Raw genomic sequence first — 17,684 nt, 5'->3', positions numbered from 1 at the left:
CCAGTCTGGATTACACATTGCACAAATCGAACAGCCAGTCTTGCATCCCAGATAGCCCAGACTAACTTTTGTGCAATTTTGGCAGCGAGTCACCCAGCCTCCTAGAAGAAATTGCTCAATCTTGCATATCAGTTCCCCAGGTATGTGCTATGTCATTCCCTGTATTTACTTTGGTTTTCGCTGATAGATTTCTTGCCATGCATGTTGCTTTGTCTCTATATATTTCAGGTGTTCATTTGCTTCTTAGTAGTATAGGATTAGTGGCATCCAAGAGACCGAGATGAAAATAAACTAATGGAAGTGCAGCTGGAGCAGAAGTTGAGCGAGTGTCCACATGTCTATCAATCTATGAAGATACCAAATTATTTCTATACAAGGACATGAAGATGAAGTGGCAAGAGGTCAATGAAGCATTTGTAGGCACTTTTGAGGAAGACCTTGAAGACTGTTAGGTGTATGTGAACATTCATAAGTCTGGATTGCACCAGATTGCATGTAGATACCTCGCGTTCCCATTCGCGGACATGATACACTGGATCATCTCTCACATTGATCCCGAGACAATGACCTTGAGCAGTGTCAATGGGGCGAAGCTTGCAACATTTTGGGCATGAGATTATGATGACATGTATCAAATGTCAAAGCCCATGACTATCATGAAGACTCCCTTCAGCTTACCCAACAACATTTCTAACTCCAAAGACATTCTAAAGAACTGGGTAAAGGCACTGGCTCGATTCAAGTTGAAACCTAACCAGATCTACAAGACAAAGATTCTGCGGAATGGGTATCAATACTTGGTCATATTTTCATGTTGATTATATGGCCAAGAAAGCATGGAAACCTTCCCACGGAGTTGGGTGGTCATGATGGACCAACTGGCCAGAGAAGGAAAACCATGTAACTGGTTCGGCATGTTGGCTAATCAGCTGAAGGAATAAGTAACGAAGGCTCGATAGTCACTCGGAGGTATGCATGCAGATATTTACATGTCATCCTACATCTTAGATGCAATCTGTGCCCGACAGGAGTTTGCGGGCTTGGAGTGGGCATGGTCACTAGCGAAGTGTGCTGTGAACACATATTGTAAGTTGTTTTCCGAATGCAGCTTTAGAGGAGTAATCAAACCACTGTTTGATCATTTTTTCACCCCAGTCTACAGGATGATATTCGAACAGGATCCACCCTGCATGTCGAAGGAAGTAATGGATGCACTAATAGACATTGCTTATTGGTATGCCTCACCATCTGGCACCTTCATCTGAATGTTCAACATGGAGAAGCCTCCACATGTTCTATCGAAGTTTTCCTTGGACATACTCGTCATGCAAGAAGTAGCATATCGCATCTTAGCAGGATTGAAAACTAGACTGCATCAGAAGAATAAGGCACCTTAGCCCTTCCTTCCATTGTGGATTGGGTTATATGAGATCTAGAGTATCAAGCAAGTGGATGTCGAAGCAGAATAGATGAAGAAGTATCTGTTCAACCTCCGAAGTTACAATCCATATGACCCACATTGCATTGTGAAGGATAATTACATGAGAGTACAATTCAAATAGATCCATGAGGCATTTCATTAGGCCGAGGTGGACCCATGGAGATATTGCCACAATTTCTCTAGACCTAATGAACAAGTTGGCTTCGTTGTGGAGTGGTTAGCGAAGAAACATGAAGTAGCATGTTGGAGATCACTAGCATGAGCAGCAGCAGTAGCAGTAGAGGTAAGCATACCAATGTGTAACAAGGGCAAGAGGAATATTGTCAATCGAATGGAGGAGGAGAAAAGTTGCAAGTTCTGAGGAGATCCATTAGTAGATAAAGCAGCTACATCTATAGAGGAAAAGAGGCACCAGCGTGATATGCGAATCACGCAAAGGCATAGGGATAAGAGAAGAATGGAAGAAGCAGAGAAGGATTTGAATGAGCTGAGGGAGCAACTCTAGAAGGAATAAGAGCTATGAAAATAGGAGAGGGAAACACAGTAGAAGCAGGTACAATAGGGGACGCAACATGTGAAAACAGATGAAACAACACCCATACATGTAGTGGATTCATCAGAAAAGTTGGCATCATGTAGACAAGGTGATCAGGACTGATGTGCACAAACATCCAACAGCCTTGGTCAATGCAACCAGAGTGTATTTCGAAGCCACTAGCTCAAGTGTTTAATTTTTGATAGCTAAGAATGAGCAAATGGCGAAGGAACTACAGATGACCAAGAAAGGAGGAGAGTTGGTGACAATGGCCGGCCGCACTGAACTAAAGAAGGAAATACTATATGAAGTATTGTCCCTTGACACAGTTATGTGAGCATTGTACTCCAAGTTTGGTACCGTGGATAAGGCAATCATCCATCTCAACGAATGGCAGCAATGATGTGCTAGGAGAGCATGCATCTTGACGAACTTACATGTTGTTGTTGATGACATGCAAACATGGACGATGAAATACAAGGGAGCCTTGATTCACTTTCCTAAGATGATGAGGGTCAATGTGGTTAAGCTGAAGGCACGTATCCAGAGTATGATCCAGAACAATGAAGAGCTCCCACCACTCATCACTAGCATACAGGCTTCCCATGCATGAGTATTCATGAGTAAGGATGTTGTGGTGCAGCACATGTGATCCCATATATTGGGACTCTCACCCAAGTAAATATAAAGGCACATGTCCGACTAGAGCTTGACTCATACTTTGACGAGTTGATGTGTGTCACTACCAGCCAGACTTGCCCATCAGTGTAGATATCATGCACAAGTATGTTGATGGTTGATGGTTCGGGTGCATTGAAGACAATGATGCGCATTCTTTCAGAAAAGTCGGACAAAGGAGCTCAAGTAGTGTACTGTGATGCTATGGAGGCAAGAATCACATTCTAGACAAATGTCACCACGGAGCACATGGACACCATCAAGGACTATTGATCTTGGCATCAGTATGTTAATGTCGATCAGCATGAGGATGTTGAGGAGTTCGAATTCCATGGTTGTCTAAGTCAAAGTGATGTCTAGCATGGCTTTCTCAAGCCATTTTGTTTCACATGGGTACATGTGCATTATAATGTAATTTCTTGTCAAGTGTAAGTCAAGTGCTGATAGTTGGATGTGATAGTCATAGAGTAGATGAAGAGTCATGAGGGTAGTTGAACTATCACAAAGGGGAATGTCAAGGGTCACCCCACCCGTTTCTATAAATAGTCCCTCATAATCATTGTAAGGGCTTTTGGTCAGCCAATATTCTAATAAGACTATCTTTGAGAGAGCTTGGACAATATTGTAATGAGGCTTGGCTTCTCCACCGCGTAGAGCTAACACATCTCTTTGGAGGAGCAGGTGGTTGTGGCTGTAACGTTCCACTATTAGAACTAGTGGTTGGACATGGATGTATTGTATGACTGGAACTTACACTTCTTAATATAACAAGAGCCAACATGTTTCATGCATATGTTGTATTGTATTCTATGCTATCTAGTTTACTCTAAATGATATATATATTTTCTTTCTTACACATGCATGTATAGACTATTATGTATAAGTATATATGAATCTTTCTTAAACGTGTTGTTGGTTTAACCATCACTTTGGATTGCTCACTAACTTTCCTTCCATGTTGTGATGTATCTTTGCTCATGTGTTCCCTTCCAAGCCAAGTGCTATCACAGGTTTCCAAGGGGTGCACTCATCTCAACCCCCATGTGTTAGAACCTCTCATGCACCTTCCTTGACTCACTACAGATGTCACACCCTTGCTACCAATAGAGTTATCTTACTTGCCTCTATGAGAAATTGCAGTCAAGGCATTACCTTACGACCCACTGCTAGGACTCCTACACCAAACGGTCTGAGGTCTAATTGGTACTTCGTACTGGGGATATCCCCTGACATGTTGGTGGCTCCAGCACTATCTATTGAAAATAGCAACAAGAAATGCTAAAAATAGAAGTGATAAAAATAGCACTACTATAAATAGAAGTTCGGGTACCAATGTTGGAAATAGAAACAAGGAATGAAAAATGGAAGTGCTAAAAATAGCATTGCTATCAATAGCATTTCGGGATAGATTCCAATATTAGTTAGTCCCTGAACGAAAATTGAGAAGTAAAATTCGAATTTGATCTTAGCAGTTGTTTGTAAAATAGTTAATTAATTCATCTTGAGTTAATTAGTTGTAGAAAATCAAACATGAAGTCTATGTGGAGACATGCAACAGTTTCTCCATTGATTGAGGAATTTATCCATCAGTTAAAGAGATAAGGATGAGTTGTAATATTGAGTTGTAATTAGTTGGCTCAGTTAACTGAGTCAAGTCCAGTTAGATTAGTTCAAACAGTTTGTTGAATTAATTGTGAGTTCAGTTAGTTAATGCATGCATGCATGTAATTGTTGCACTTTAGATAACTGAATATTCTCTCATAAATAACTCATGCATGTCAATTCAGACAGAGACCCAGTTGAGATTAAAGGAAGGGATAGTGTACTATCAGATGGAGGATTTTTTCTATATAGGAAACTCATCCATGTAGAAGGAATTATCTCCTTCAAGTTTGTGCAGTTATTTCTGAGCCAAGTGAGCAATATGAGGTGGGAATTCACACAAGTGGAAGCACTAGACCCCAGGAAAAATTGTGTAAGGAAATAGGAGGCTTGGAGGGCAAAGGAGAAGGTTTTGAGAGCCTTTGAGTGCCTATGAGCAGTATTGTTTGATTGCAGAGAGAGCGGGATAGCTTGTGTGTTGATTCTTTTTGTAATCTAGACATATTTCCACTTTTATGATAATACAGAGATCAGGATTTTTAGTTGAGGCTTTCCCTAGAGTATTCTTCTATGTTCATGTGTGATTGCTTTCTCATTCCCAGTTGTATGTGTTCTATTTGATCTTGCCCATATTCGATTAATCTTCCGCAAGTTTGTTGTAGAAGTATATCTTGTATTTTGCTTTAGTCTATTGCATAATCTGATGATCTACAGTGGGAATTTCTACATGGTATCGGAGCAAAGGTGATCAAAGGTGAAGAAAAGTAAACAAGAAGGGAGAAGTTCAAAGTTTGAGGTTCCTGAATATAGAAATCAAGTTCTTATCACATCTCAATTTCACCAATGGTGTTCAACGATTTAAGACTCGAGTATGCCCTTGATCGCAGCTCGAATTATATAGCCTGGAAGGATCGCATGGAAGCAGTATTAGAGGATAATGGTCTAAAGGACTTCATTGATCAAGAAGTTCCCAAGATGGTAGCATCTGATGCAATAGAATTGGCAGAATGGAAGAAATGTGTGGCTAGAGCAAGGAGAATCCTCCTAGAGGGAGTTCAAGATAACATAGTCTCAAGCCTCCATGGGAAGGAGACACCATTTTCGATGTGGAAAACATTGAAAGATCTATATCAGAACAACAACAATCAGAGGAAGCTGGCGCTGAAAGACAAGCTTCGGAAAATCAAGTGTGAAAAGGGCGACACGATCTCTACAATCTGAACAAGCTCACCACCTGTAGGGATGAGCTTGGAAGTGTAGAGATCATGATAGCCGATGATGACATGGTGAGTCTTGCACTCCTCGGTCTTCCTAAGAGTTGGCATAGTTACCAAGACTCGGTTAATGGAAGAGAAAAGCTGCCAGATTGAGAACAAATTTCGTCAGATCTGATGCAGGAGGAGATAAGAGGAAGCACCAGAGATAGTTCTTCAACCTAGGAGCATGAAGAAAATTGAACCTTAGCAAGTAAGTTGAAGAGGGGGAAGGAGAAGGATTCTCATCCCAAATCGAGTTCTTCGTATGGTGGGAAAATTTTTTGACAAATCGAAAGTGTGATGTTTTCGTTGTCATGGGGTGGGCCATTTTGCTACAAACTGTCCACTGAAGAAATCCAAGACGGGTTCCTCAGAATGATCTAAAGGTGATGCATTGGCCTCATAGTTCGAGTTGGATTTCACCCTCTTTGCATGCATGGTTTCATCCATGGTGGGATGTGGTTGGTTTCTTGACATTGGGGCTTATTTCCACATGACCGATGACAAGAGTTTGTTCAACACCTTGGAGGAGAAAGATCTCCAGATACTCATAGCGATGGGTAATGATGAAAAGTATATTGTCTCAGGTGTAGGCACGGTTGTTTTTCAGAGGGAACATGGAGCTCACATTACCTTGACTGATGTCAAGTATGTACCAAGACTGAAGGAAAATTTGTAGCCGATCGTAATGTTGGAAGACAAATGCTATGATATAGTCTTCAGTAAGAGAAAGGTTTTCCTTCAACACACCACCACTAGACAGGTGAAGTAGATCAATTGACAAGTCAAGAACCTGTATGCTCTTGAGGTTCAAGATGCATGCAAAGCCTTGAGGAGCAAGAAAACTGATGGAGACTTGGTGATTGAGAGGGAGAGTACATTACCTCTCAACATGCAGCGCCAGAAGAAGTCTCAGATAATTGTGGAGGAGCCACAATTGGTGAAGCAGCTTCAAGAGGTTGCGGAGTAGCCACAACTAGACAAGCTGAGAGGAGATCGAGTGGAGGTATCCACTCATGCAGAGACCTCCAGTAGGGGGAAATTTCAAGCCAAGTGGGCAGAGGGATCACATGCATCCATACCTACATCTAGGAGGTGGGGCAATGTGGAGTGATAGTCCCAAGAAGGCTGGAATAGGGGCAGGATCATTGAGGTACCCAACCTCTTTGATTAGACCTTGCTACGTGAGCCTCGACGAGGAGTAGCAGGACTGGCTGAGTGGGTAGAGGCAGATGTTGATGGAGCGGCACAAAGAGCTATAGTGTAGGAATCCCAAGACAATCTAGAGCTAGCAGGCTGCAACAATGCAAGAGGCATAGGAGTGTTGCACCAGTGCAGGATGGCACAGAGAGGTGTGCAATGGTGCGAGATGCATGGAGTGTTGTAATAGCTTAGAGGTCAGAGAGGGAACACTTGTCAGTGGCAGAGGGAGCTTCAACATCAGAGGATGTTTCTAGCCCAACAGAGAGGTCAGTTGGGAAATTTTTTTGTTTCTAGAGTTGCTGGAGTAAAAACACTTGGGAGAAGTGTTGCATGTAGAACATTCCAAAGGTTCAGGATCGGGTTCGAGTTGAATGCCTTTCTTGTTGAGAGGGAGTGTTGAAAATAGCAACAAGAAATGCTAAAAATAAAAGTGCTAAAAATAGCACTGCTATAAATAGAAGTTTGGGTACCAGTGTTGGACATAGCAACAAGGAATGAAAAGTGGAAGTGCTAAAAATAGCATTGATATAAATAGAAATTTGGGATAGATTCCAATTTTAGTTAGTCCTTGAACTAAAATTGAGAAATAAAATTCGAATTTGATCTTAGCAGCAATTTGTAAATTAATCAATCAATTCATCTTGAGTTAATTAGTTGTAGAAAATCAAACATGAAGTCTATGTAGGGACATGCAATAGTTTCTCCATTGATTGAGGAATTTATCCATCAGTTAAAGAGATAAGGATGAGTTACAATATTGAGTTGTAATTAGTTGGCTCAGTTAACTGAGTCAAGTCCAGTTAGATTAGTTCAAACAGTTTGTTGAATTAATTGTGAGTTCAGTTAGTTAATGCATGCATGCATGTAACTGCTGCACTTTAGATAACTGAATATTCTCTCATAAATAACTCATGCATGTCAGTTTAGATAGAGACCCAGTTGAGATTAAAGGAAGGGACAGTGTACTATCAGTTGGAGTATTTTTCCTATATAGGAAACTCATCCATGCAAAAGGAATTATCTCCTTCAGTTTTGTGCAGTTATTTCTAAGCCAAGTGAGCAATGTGAGGTGGGAATTCACACAAGTGGAAGCACCAGACCCCAAGAAAAACTGCGCAAGGAAATAGGAGGCTTGGAGGGCAGAGGAGAGGGTTGTGAGAGCCTTTGACTATCTATGAGTTGTATTGTTTGATTGTAGAGAGAGCAGGATAGCTTGTGAGCTAATTCTTTTTGTAATCTGGACATATTTCCACTTGTATGATAATACAGAGATTGAGCTTTTTAGCTGAGGCTTTCCCCAGAGTATTCTTCTATGTTCATGTGTGATTTCTTTCTCATTCTCAGTTATATGTGTTCTATTTGATCTTGCTCATATTCGATTAATCTTCCACAAGTTTGTTGTAGAAGTAGATCTTGTATTTTGCTTTAGTCTATTGCATAATTTGTTGATCTATAGTGGGAATTTCTACACCATTAACAGAAGGAGATAATACCATGCCATTGGAGCTTGTTTCAATCCATATAGAGCCTTTTTGAGCTTGCATACAAGCTTTGCATCGTTTCCTATAATGAATCCTTCTAGTTGTTCAATATAAACTTCTTCTTCTAACTCTCCATTAAGATATGCAGATTTTACATCCATTTGATACACTTTGAATTTTCGAAAACTTGAAAGAGCAAGAAAGATTCTTATGGCTTCAAGTCTAGAAACAAGTGCAAATGTTTCTTCAAAGTCTATACCTTCTTGTTGAGCATACCCTTTACAAACAATTCTTGCTTTGTTTCTAATAACCTCTCCAATTTCATTCAATTTATTCTTGAATATCCATTTTGTTCCTACAACATTTTTATCAAGAGGTCTAGGAACTAGTTCCCAAGTATCATTCTTTTCAATTTGGTCAAGTTCTTCATCCATGGCCTTAACCCAACATTCATATTTTCTAGCTTTGTTAACATTATGTGGTTCTATGGAGGATAATAATGCTAGATAACTAGCAGTTCTTGCAAGAGTTCTTCTTGTCTATACCCCAAACCCCTTTTCTCCTAAAATTTGATGTTCTTGATGATTCTTTTGAACATACCTGGATGGAGCCTTTTCCCTATCAGTTGTCTCTTCTTTTGATGCTTCATTGGTTTCATCCACTATATCATTTTGATTTGATACAGAAAGCATTCACTATCTTCCTCATTCTCATCTTCCTTTGTTGATTTCATTTGTTCCAAATTTTTGCATGCTTCATCAATTACCACATTAGTGTATTCAACAATTTTTCAAAGTCTCTTATTATAACATTTGTATCCTTTACTTCTAGATGAATAACCAAGAAGAATTCCTTCATCTACTCTGGGTTCAAACTTACCAAGTTTTTCATTGGTCTTTTTGATGAAACATTTTCTTCCAAAAACTCTAAAGTGTTTTACAGTAGGAGGCTTACCATACCAAAGTTCATATGGATTTTGATCACTATTTACCCGAACTTTAGCTTTATTGTGAATATTACGGAAGTATATGCAGCTTCACCCCAGAAGGTGGCAGGAGTTCCAGATTCAAAAAGCATAGCTCGATCCAGTTGTTGAACTATTATGTTCATTCTTTCCACCACGCCATTCTGTTGAGGAGTTCTAGCAACAGAGAAATGTCTTTTTATTCCATGTTGTTCACAAAAATAAAATAAAAATTCATTTGATATGAATTATCCTCCTCAATGAGGTATGAGACATTTGAATTTTAGATCTAATTCATTTTCAACTAAAGCTTTGAAGGCTTTAAAATTTACAAATTCTTTATCTTTATGCTTTAGTAAACCTATCTAGCAGATTCTAGAATAATCATCAATGAATAAAATGAAGTATTCTTGTCCACGAGGTGACTTTTTCCTTGTTGGCCCACACAAATCAGTGTGAATGAGTTCACGAGGCTTACTTGTTGATCCTTCTTTGTCATTGAAATGAACTTTGGTTTTCTTACCGACTTGACATGGTTTGTAGATGGTATTTTTTGGGATGCTGATATCTAGAAGATTACGAACTTCCTTGATCCTACATGCTTTTATTATTTGATAAAAGCTTAGATGCCCCAATATTTTGTGCCATAACCAGTTTTCTTCTATTTTGCTTAGATAATATTGTTTTTTACCTCATCTTAGTATATATATATATATATATATATATATATACTTCTTGGAGTTCTTGTAGCTTTGATTACAGTCTTTCTTGTATCAAGATCACGAACGACACATCCGTTTGATTGAAATACAAATTCATTTCCTTGATCACACATTTGACTCACACTCAACAAGTTATGCTTTAAACCATCAACATACATAACATTTCCAACTTTAACTTTTTCTTTCAAATAAATAGAACCTTTACCCTTAATGACAGTTGGTGTGTCATTTCCAAAAGAGACATTCTTTTCCTTTTCTAAAGCATTATATGAAAGGAGTTTATCTTTATCACCTGTCATGTGTTTAGAGCATCCACTATCAATGTACCACTAATTTTCTTGTCCTTATGCAAATAGAGCTATGCCACATATTTCTTATTGAAATTCCTTCTTTCTCCATACCTTGGAATTTGATGATGTTTGCTCCTTTTGAATTGTTGGCTGAAATTTTCTCTTGCATTTAGATTCTTCATGACCAAAGTTATCGCAAAACAAAAATTCAATTTCATCTTCAAGAGGAGAAAAGTTATTATAAGAACTTTTTTTGATTCCTGTTATGCGCCTTTGTTTTCGTGCTTCTCTATTTATGATAGTTTTGTAAGGAACACATTGAGCAACCTTATGCCCAAAGTTATGGCATGAAAAACATTGTCCATTAAATAAGTTTCTGTGATAATAAGATATTTTGGTATTGTTTACCTTTTGGTTGATGCTTCTATTGATGTTCACCCTTGGAGTAAAATGAGCATGATTTACCTGATGAGTACTTTTAGGCTTTTGCTGAAGATTGACGCATTGTTCACTAGTCTTTGTTGCATCAATATAGCTTCCTGTGATGGGTGATGACTTTTGTGATTGGGATGATTCTTCAGTACATCCAAGACTGGTGTTTATAGGATGAGAACTCTAAACCTTAATGATTTGATCTAGAATTTTTTATCCTTTAGCAAATTTAAGATTAAGATATTTTGTCTTCTCAAGTTCTTTTCTTAGACCCACTACTTCACATTCTATTTTTTCATTGTGCTTTTCTCTTTTAGTGAGTTGATGTGTCAAAGTGTCTATGATCATATTCTTTTCTTCCAAACAGATTTTGAGTTTAGTGATTTCTTCAAGAAAATATTCCTCTTTTAAGGTCTCCATAAAATCATCATTGTCATAAGCCATGAGTAGTTTAAAATCTTGTTTAGTTTCATATTCATCACTATTAGACAATCCATCACTATCTTCATGAGTAAAGTAACTTCTTCTGTTAACAGACTATTTTCTATTACATTTTGCAGACTCCCTTTCCTTTTTCATGATTATCTTAATAAGGACATTTTGCAGCATAATAGCTAACTCTACCACAAGAAAAGCATTTGAATGGAATCTTACCTTTGAATCTTCCAGAACCCCGTTGAATCTTCTTGACAAAGTTTACCACATCTTCGTCTAAAATATATCCTGATTCATTGAGATCTTCCTTTTCTTTTCCCTTTGCTGAATCTTTGAAAGCGAATTCTCTAATATCTGATGGACGTCCTTTCCTCATTTCAAAGGCAATTAAAATTCCATGAAGTTGAACAACAGTAATAGATTGAAGATCTTGCTTTTCACCTATTGTAGATACTTTTGATTCAAATTTAGAAGACAAAGATCTCAAAATTTTCTCTAATAAAGTAGCCTCTCTTATTTATTCACCCAGATTCTTCATACAATTTACAATCTCATCTACTTGTAAAACGTAACTAGCAATACTTTCATCACTATGCATTTTGAGAGTTTCATACTGAATTCTCAAAGTTTGGAGCTTAGCAGTTTTACCTGGGAGTCTCCTTCGTAACTCTGAATGATTTTATCCCATATTTCTTTGGCTATCTTGAGTTGCATGACTTTGACGAATTGTGATTCTAACAGACTTCCCAATAAAGTATTGACTTCTTTGGAATTCATTTCATATAAATTCTTACATGTTGTATATGTAGGTATTGCTGCTGGAAATTGGTATCCTCCTTCCACAATTTCCCAAACATCAGCTCCAAGTGACTAAAGATAGGCTCTGGTTGTTATCTTCCAATATACTAAGTTGTTTCCACTTAATATTGGTGGTCTGATAGATCCCATGCCTTCGTGATTGTTCATCTTGAGAGATCTCCCTTCAAGCGATCAAGCTTCTTCTGAAGGTCCTGCTTCGATATTAATTGTTGGGAATAATACTGCAAGGGGTGGGGTGAATCCATATTTACAATTCAATAAAATTTCATTTCACAATCATATTTATATATGCTACTTCAATGAAGTGAACTCACGTGTGCAAGCAACTTTTATTAAGGAAACCAATGTATAGCCAGAGAAATTATGATTCAGTTAATTCATCATGTGTTGATCTTTAATCAATGCATCATTACTTTATTAAATAGCAACTATGTGCATTAATAAAATAATAAACCATCACACATAAGCAACACACATGAACACAAATATTTAAGGTGGAAACCCAATGCAAGAGAAAAACTACCTGTTGTTGTTGTCTTCGTCTTCTTTTTAATATAAAGAAAATTAGTTTACAATCTGGCACAGGTGCATACTCATACCAGTATGTAGGCACCCACCTGTCGAAGGCTACAACCTTCTCTTTTTCTCCATCTTCTACTAGAAAGGAGCTACAACCCCTTAGCTCTTGTATGAGCTGATATGTTTACTAGTACATAGGTGCTGGCCTACAGAAGGCTATGACCTTCTCTCTTCCTCCAGGGACCATGTTTCACAAATTTTCAGACTGGATACTCCTGGTACACAACAACACAATATGAAGTCCATGTTTCATCAAATTTTCATACTAGACCCATCAGTAACATTGAATCTCAAACTCAATAATAACTGCATCAACCAACAATCAGTTAAATGAACAGTCAGATCATTGTCACCATAATGCGGTGCTAAACCTAGAAACCTGCATCATCATCTAGAACCAACTGCAACCTCAAAAATCATATATCAGAATGCATACACTACTTTAGTGAACCAAACCTGCGCATATATGCTATTTCCTTTAATCAAACCTACATATACCTCCAAAATTGCTGAATCATGAAAACCTCTGAATCAAATCTGTACCAACCAGTAACATTCTAAAAGTCTACTTTCAAATTATAGAGATCTAAATAGACAGAAGCAAAGATCACCCTTATCACTTAATGAATCAACCAATCAGACTCAATCTCTTTATGCATTCAGTTCTACTTTCATATCTAAGAAGACATCATTTATAGACAGAAGTAAAATAGTAACATTGATTAGATAGATCAGTCAGTTTTGAATAACAAACTTTTCTTTTGCATACGAAACTTGGAAGAGTCGAACCAGTGTGTATACATGCCTTCACCAAGGCTAACCAGCGTATAGATCTGTAAATACTAACTTAAAATTTCACAGCTATTCCAGAATTCAATCATACCTAGATCATAACATTTATAGGACAAAACATGGGTCAATATTGAGATCTAGCCCTGTAAATATCAGATCATACAATGATAAGTCATTTCAGGTCTCATGATCCTGATCCAACATTGTATCAAAAGGTGCACAAGAATTTCAGATCATACCATAACCATAACCCTTACAACATAAGATATACTTCATATAGAAGTATTCATGAAAAGCCCTTTCACTTGCACACTTGGCCCTTTGATCTTCTCCTCCTTATATAGTTTTTGGCCTTTCTCATTACCTCGGACGAAAGAAACACTTACAACCTGTGGTATTCTTGGATGGGATCAAATAATTGTTACTCTGCTCAATATTGTGGGCTAATACCATGGTATTGACCCTTGGTATTATTTCACCTTAATTTCCTTAATTTTCAATCCCATACACGCTTTTCCTCTTGTGAAAGTGTTATCATACGTATACGCTCTTTTTGTTCTGTTAACCCACGTGTATATGCTACTTTGACAAGGTGAACCTATGGATACATATTAAATTGACTTAAAGCATCCTTTTCTTCAACTTCTTGATTCTGATCTATAGCCCTTGCTTCCAACTTCCTGATCTTCTATACCATCTCCTGTTACCTCTAAATTGACTTGTTACAATGTGAGTTGCCCTTTATCAAATCTGAACTGACTTATGAGTGAGTTGCCATCAAGGACAATACCTGTATCATAATGCCAATAAACAGTCCATGAAAGGTGAATTCATAAAAACTTTCATGTAGTACCCATGAGGTGAAATGCTTGAGCACATGACCTTGAGGAGATTGGAATGATGGTTGGCAACTTCAAAAGGCAAATAATAAACCCATGGGTGGATTGAGACATTAAAGAAAAACACGAGTAATTCAAATTCATATCGCAGTAGAGTATATGCCATCTTGATTACTCTCTTTAGTGTGAAACATATAGAAGTTGTAGAAAAATGAAATGTGCAGAAAATACTCAGAAACAGTTTATTATCCTAACAACAATATTTGAATACAAGTGATCGGTCACATGCCTCTTATAAGTTATAACAAATTTTGAACCACAACTCACTCTCATATAAATGAAATCTATCCTCTGACTCCTATTACATTTTCATTTCACATAGATAGTAAACTAATACTTGTTAACAACACACTCAACTGAATTGAATGTTGGATCTGTATCTACAACATTTAGTTCTATTTATCTATGTTTTGTCAATAAATTGTAATGGATTTTTGACCTTACTAACATTTGACTAAGTGAACAGTCTTAACTTTACCATTTTTTTTCAAAAACTCCAAATGATGTGTGATACTAACCCTAACAAGAAACTAAATATAAATTATAAAATTTTCTAGTGAACATCACTAATCAGAAATAATTGTTGTACATGTCATATTGATTGTGTATGAGCTGTATTGTAACCATTTTAATTTCACTAACTAGAAAACAGGTATAGACTAAATGTTTGTCCTTACATATGCATGCTGTTGGAATAGGTGAATGGAAGTCTTCTACCAACTTCTGTAATATATATATACTATGCATACTTGTGTACAGTGGACTTTCAAGTGAACCTAGGGACTATTAATGCAATGGTATTCATAATTATACAACAGTTGTTTCTACTGTTACTCTCATTCTTGAGATGTTGACGACAGTTCTGTCAGTGGTTTATTCTATTGTTCGTGATGGATCCTCAATTACATTTCTTTCACCTCCAACATCTCCATGCAGAGGTATTATTACCCTGATGCTCATGATATTGTTTCCTTTTGAGAAATACTTCTGATAGAATTTCATTGGCTAGGGTGGTTTTGAGCTAGGGACTTGGAATTAATACAGGCCCAATCACCTTCATGCTTTCCACTAGACCACACTCCTATGGGCTCTGCATATGATACTTGTTTCATTATGACTGTGCCCAAATTTTTGTAGTTGCAATGGCGTAGATAAAATAGTTTTCAAATCAATGTATTTTTTATTTAATGAAGGTGTGTGCTTGGAAATTTCATTTCAAGGTTATGAGAGGTCTTTGCGTAGAGGAAGGATAGAAGGATGAAAATAATGATAAGGGATGCGCTGCCACCTATTATTATACATTTTTCCATTTTATTTTTGCTCCTACTAGTATGTACTCTGCAATGCTTCTCACTAGTTGGACAAGCTGAACTAAGGACTATGAGTAACTTGATATATATTGGCCTTCTATTTGGGTCTGTATTTGCACAGAGTGGATTACTATAACATTGTATGTTTAGACTATACTTGATCCTATTTTTTTCCCAAATTGTAAGTTCTGATTTCTTTGTTAAAAATGTTCACTTGAATTGCTTAATACCATAATGGATTATAGTCCATAAGTGGACATGAAGTACAGAAGGTCATCTTGTCATTCCACTCTCATTAAACATCAGACATGACATGGTATTAAGTTTGTGTTGTACAGTATCCTAGGCTTTGTTTCATATTGTTTATATGTAGCACCAATGATATAAATGTTGTGTTTCCATTGATCTTTTCAACCATTACCAGGAAGCAAAATTTGAAAAATAGGATGTGCAGCTGCATGAAGCACAATATGAAACACTATGCAGCACAATTTGTAGCCATTATAACATCAAATATTGTGCTTCATGCAGCTGCACCTCCCACTATTTTTCATAATTTGTTCCTGACGAGTGTTGAAAAGATCAATTGAAATGCGCTAAGATACAAATTTTGTTATGCAATGTACCCAAAAACCTTGCACAATATACATTATTCTATTTAATTTTAATATTTCAACAAAATATTTAATTGACGAGTTTATTATTATTTGGTCTCTTTATTTTCCACATTCATGTTGTAGGGGGGTGATTCCAGCATAGATTAGAAATCAACCACAAGCTTCAGGAAATGGTCTTCCATTACATGGGCAACCTCAACCATAACAACAATTTCTCCAAAAAACTTTGCAAAACAATGTAGCTACAAGTGGAATGCTGAAATCGGTTGGTTTGGAACCTCTCTTGTCTTTGATTCCTATTCTAATAATATGACATAGCTCAATTAATAGCTCAACATGCCAAGTTTTACCTTCTCTTCTTGCAAGTACTCAAAGGAAGTTATAATCAGGACAACATCAACACCAGTATCAAGTAGTTCAACAACAACGATAGTGACTTTGCACCATTGAGCCAAAGTATGATTATATGGAATACACTTCCCTACATAAGCAAGGGGAGCCAACATATCCACTTACATGTCAAGAGTCTAGAAAGTATACGTAGATTCTCTTGAGATTGGATGCTTTGACAAATATTTGGTGTCTCGGGAACAAAAAAAGTATTATAAATTATTATGCTCTTTATTCAGCTATAAAATCTCAAGGAGATGTATTATCCAGAGACAAAAATCATTTATAAATCTCTCAATAAAATGTCAACAAGCATGTTCCTTTTCTTCCTTAGTTCTAACCACTTTAACCTTTGTCAAATTTATAAAATGGCATGGTGGCATTATGAATATATTACAAGTGAGATATGGAAACTTCAAATCATAGAGTGACGTATGCTTATTAGATTGCAAGAATAGGTTGGGGTTGTTTTCACAATGTAATCCATGTAGCCATAATTAATGGTGATAAGATTTTTTTCAACTTTTCATGTATCCAAAATGAATAGTAATGGTTATGAAAGTTTGGTATTTTAGTTAATTCTAGCCAGAATTTTCATAGAATTGTTATTTTATGAGCCCATGACACCTCACCAATCTAAAAGGCTTATGCACTATAGACAAACATGTTGGAAATAATACTGAGAGGGGGGGTGAATCAGTATTATCAGATTAATCAAACTTTTTAAATGCTCAGAAACATATACGCTACTTCAGTTAAGTGAACCAGCGTGTACACGCTACTGTGACGAAGTAAAACAGCGTATAAGAAGAAAACTCACAATTTAGTTAGCTTATTCTTCAATTAAGTGCATCAGGACATTATTCACCACATTAACAGTAAACATGTGCAGTATAACAGAACAGATAAAAAGCCACACACATGAACACCAAGATATAAGGTGGAAACCCAATGTGGGTGAAAACCACCTGCTGCAAGTTGTCTCTATCTTTCTTTAATATGAAACTTCAGTTTACAATCTTTTGTACTGGTGCAGCCTTATACCAGTACGCAGGCTACAACCTGCAGAAGGCTACAACCCTCTCTCGTTCTCCAAACTTCCTTGGAAGGGAGCTCCAACCCCCTTTGCTCTTGTACTAGCCAAGATACTAGTACGTAGGTGCTGACCTACAATCTTCCTTCTTTCAGGTATCACTTTTCATACATTTTCAGACTTGGATATTCCTGAAGCACAACATT

At 37.2% G+C, this 17,684-nt stretch overlaps 1 pseudogene; it reads left to right on the top strand.

Annotated features, from left to right (window-relative positions):
* LOC149196697 (uncharacterized) overlaps positions 1–15,630 on the top strand; it is a 126,624-nt pseudogene extending 110,994 nt beyond the window's left edge.
* The last annotated feature ends 2,054 nt before the right edge of the window (positions 15,631–17,684 follow it).

The sequence above is a fragment of the Pinus tabuliformis genome, chromosome 2_2 (genome assembly GCF_031772625.1).
Source record: "Pinus tabuliformis cultivar Carrire ecotype Pingquan chromosome 2_2, CPIR1, whole genome shotgun sequence".
Taxonomy (NCBI): domain Eukaryota; kingdom Viridiplantae; phylum Streptophyta; class Pinopsida; order Pinales; family Pinaceae; genus Pinus; species Pinus tabuliformis.
Note: the sequence above shows the minus strand (reverse complement) of the source record. Positions and strands in the feature narration are given on the sequence as shown.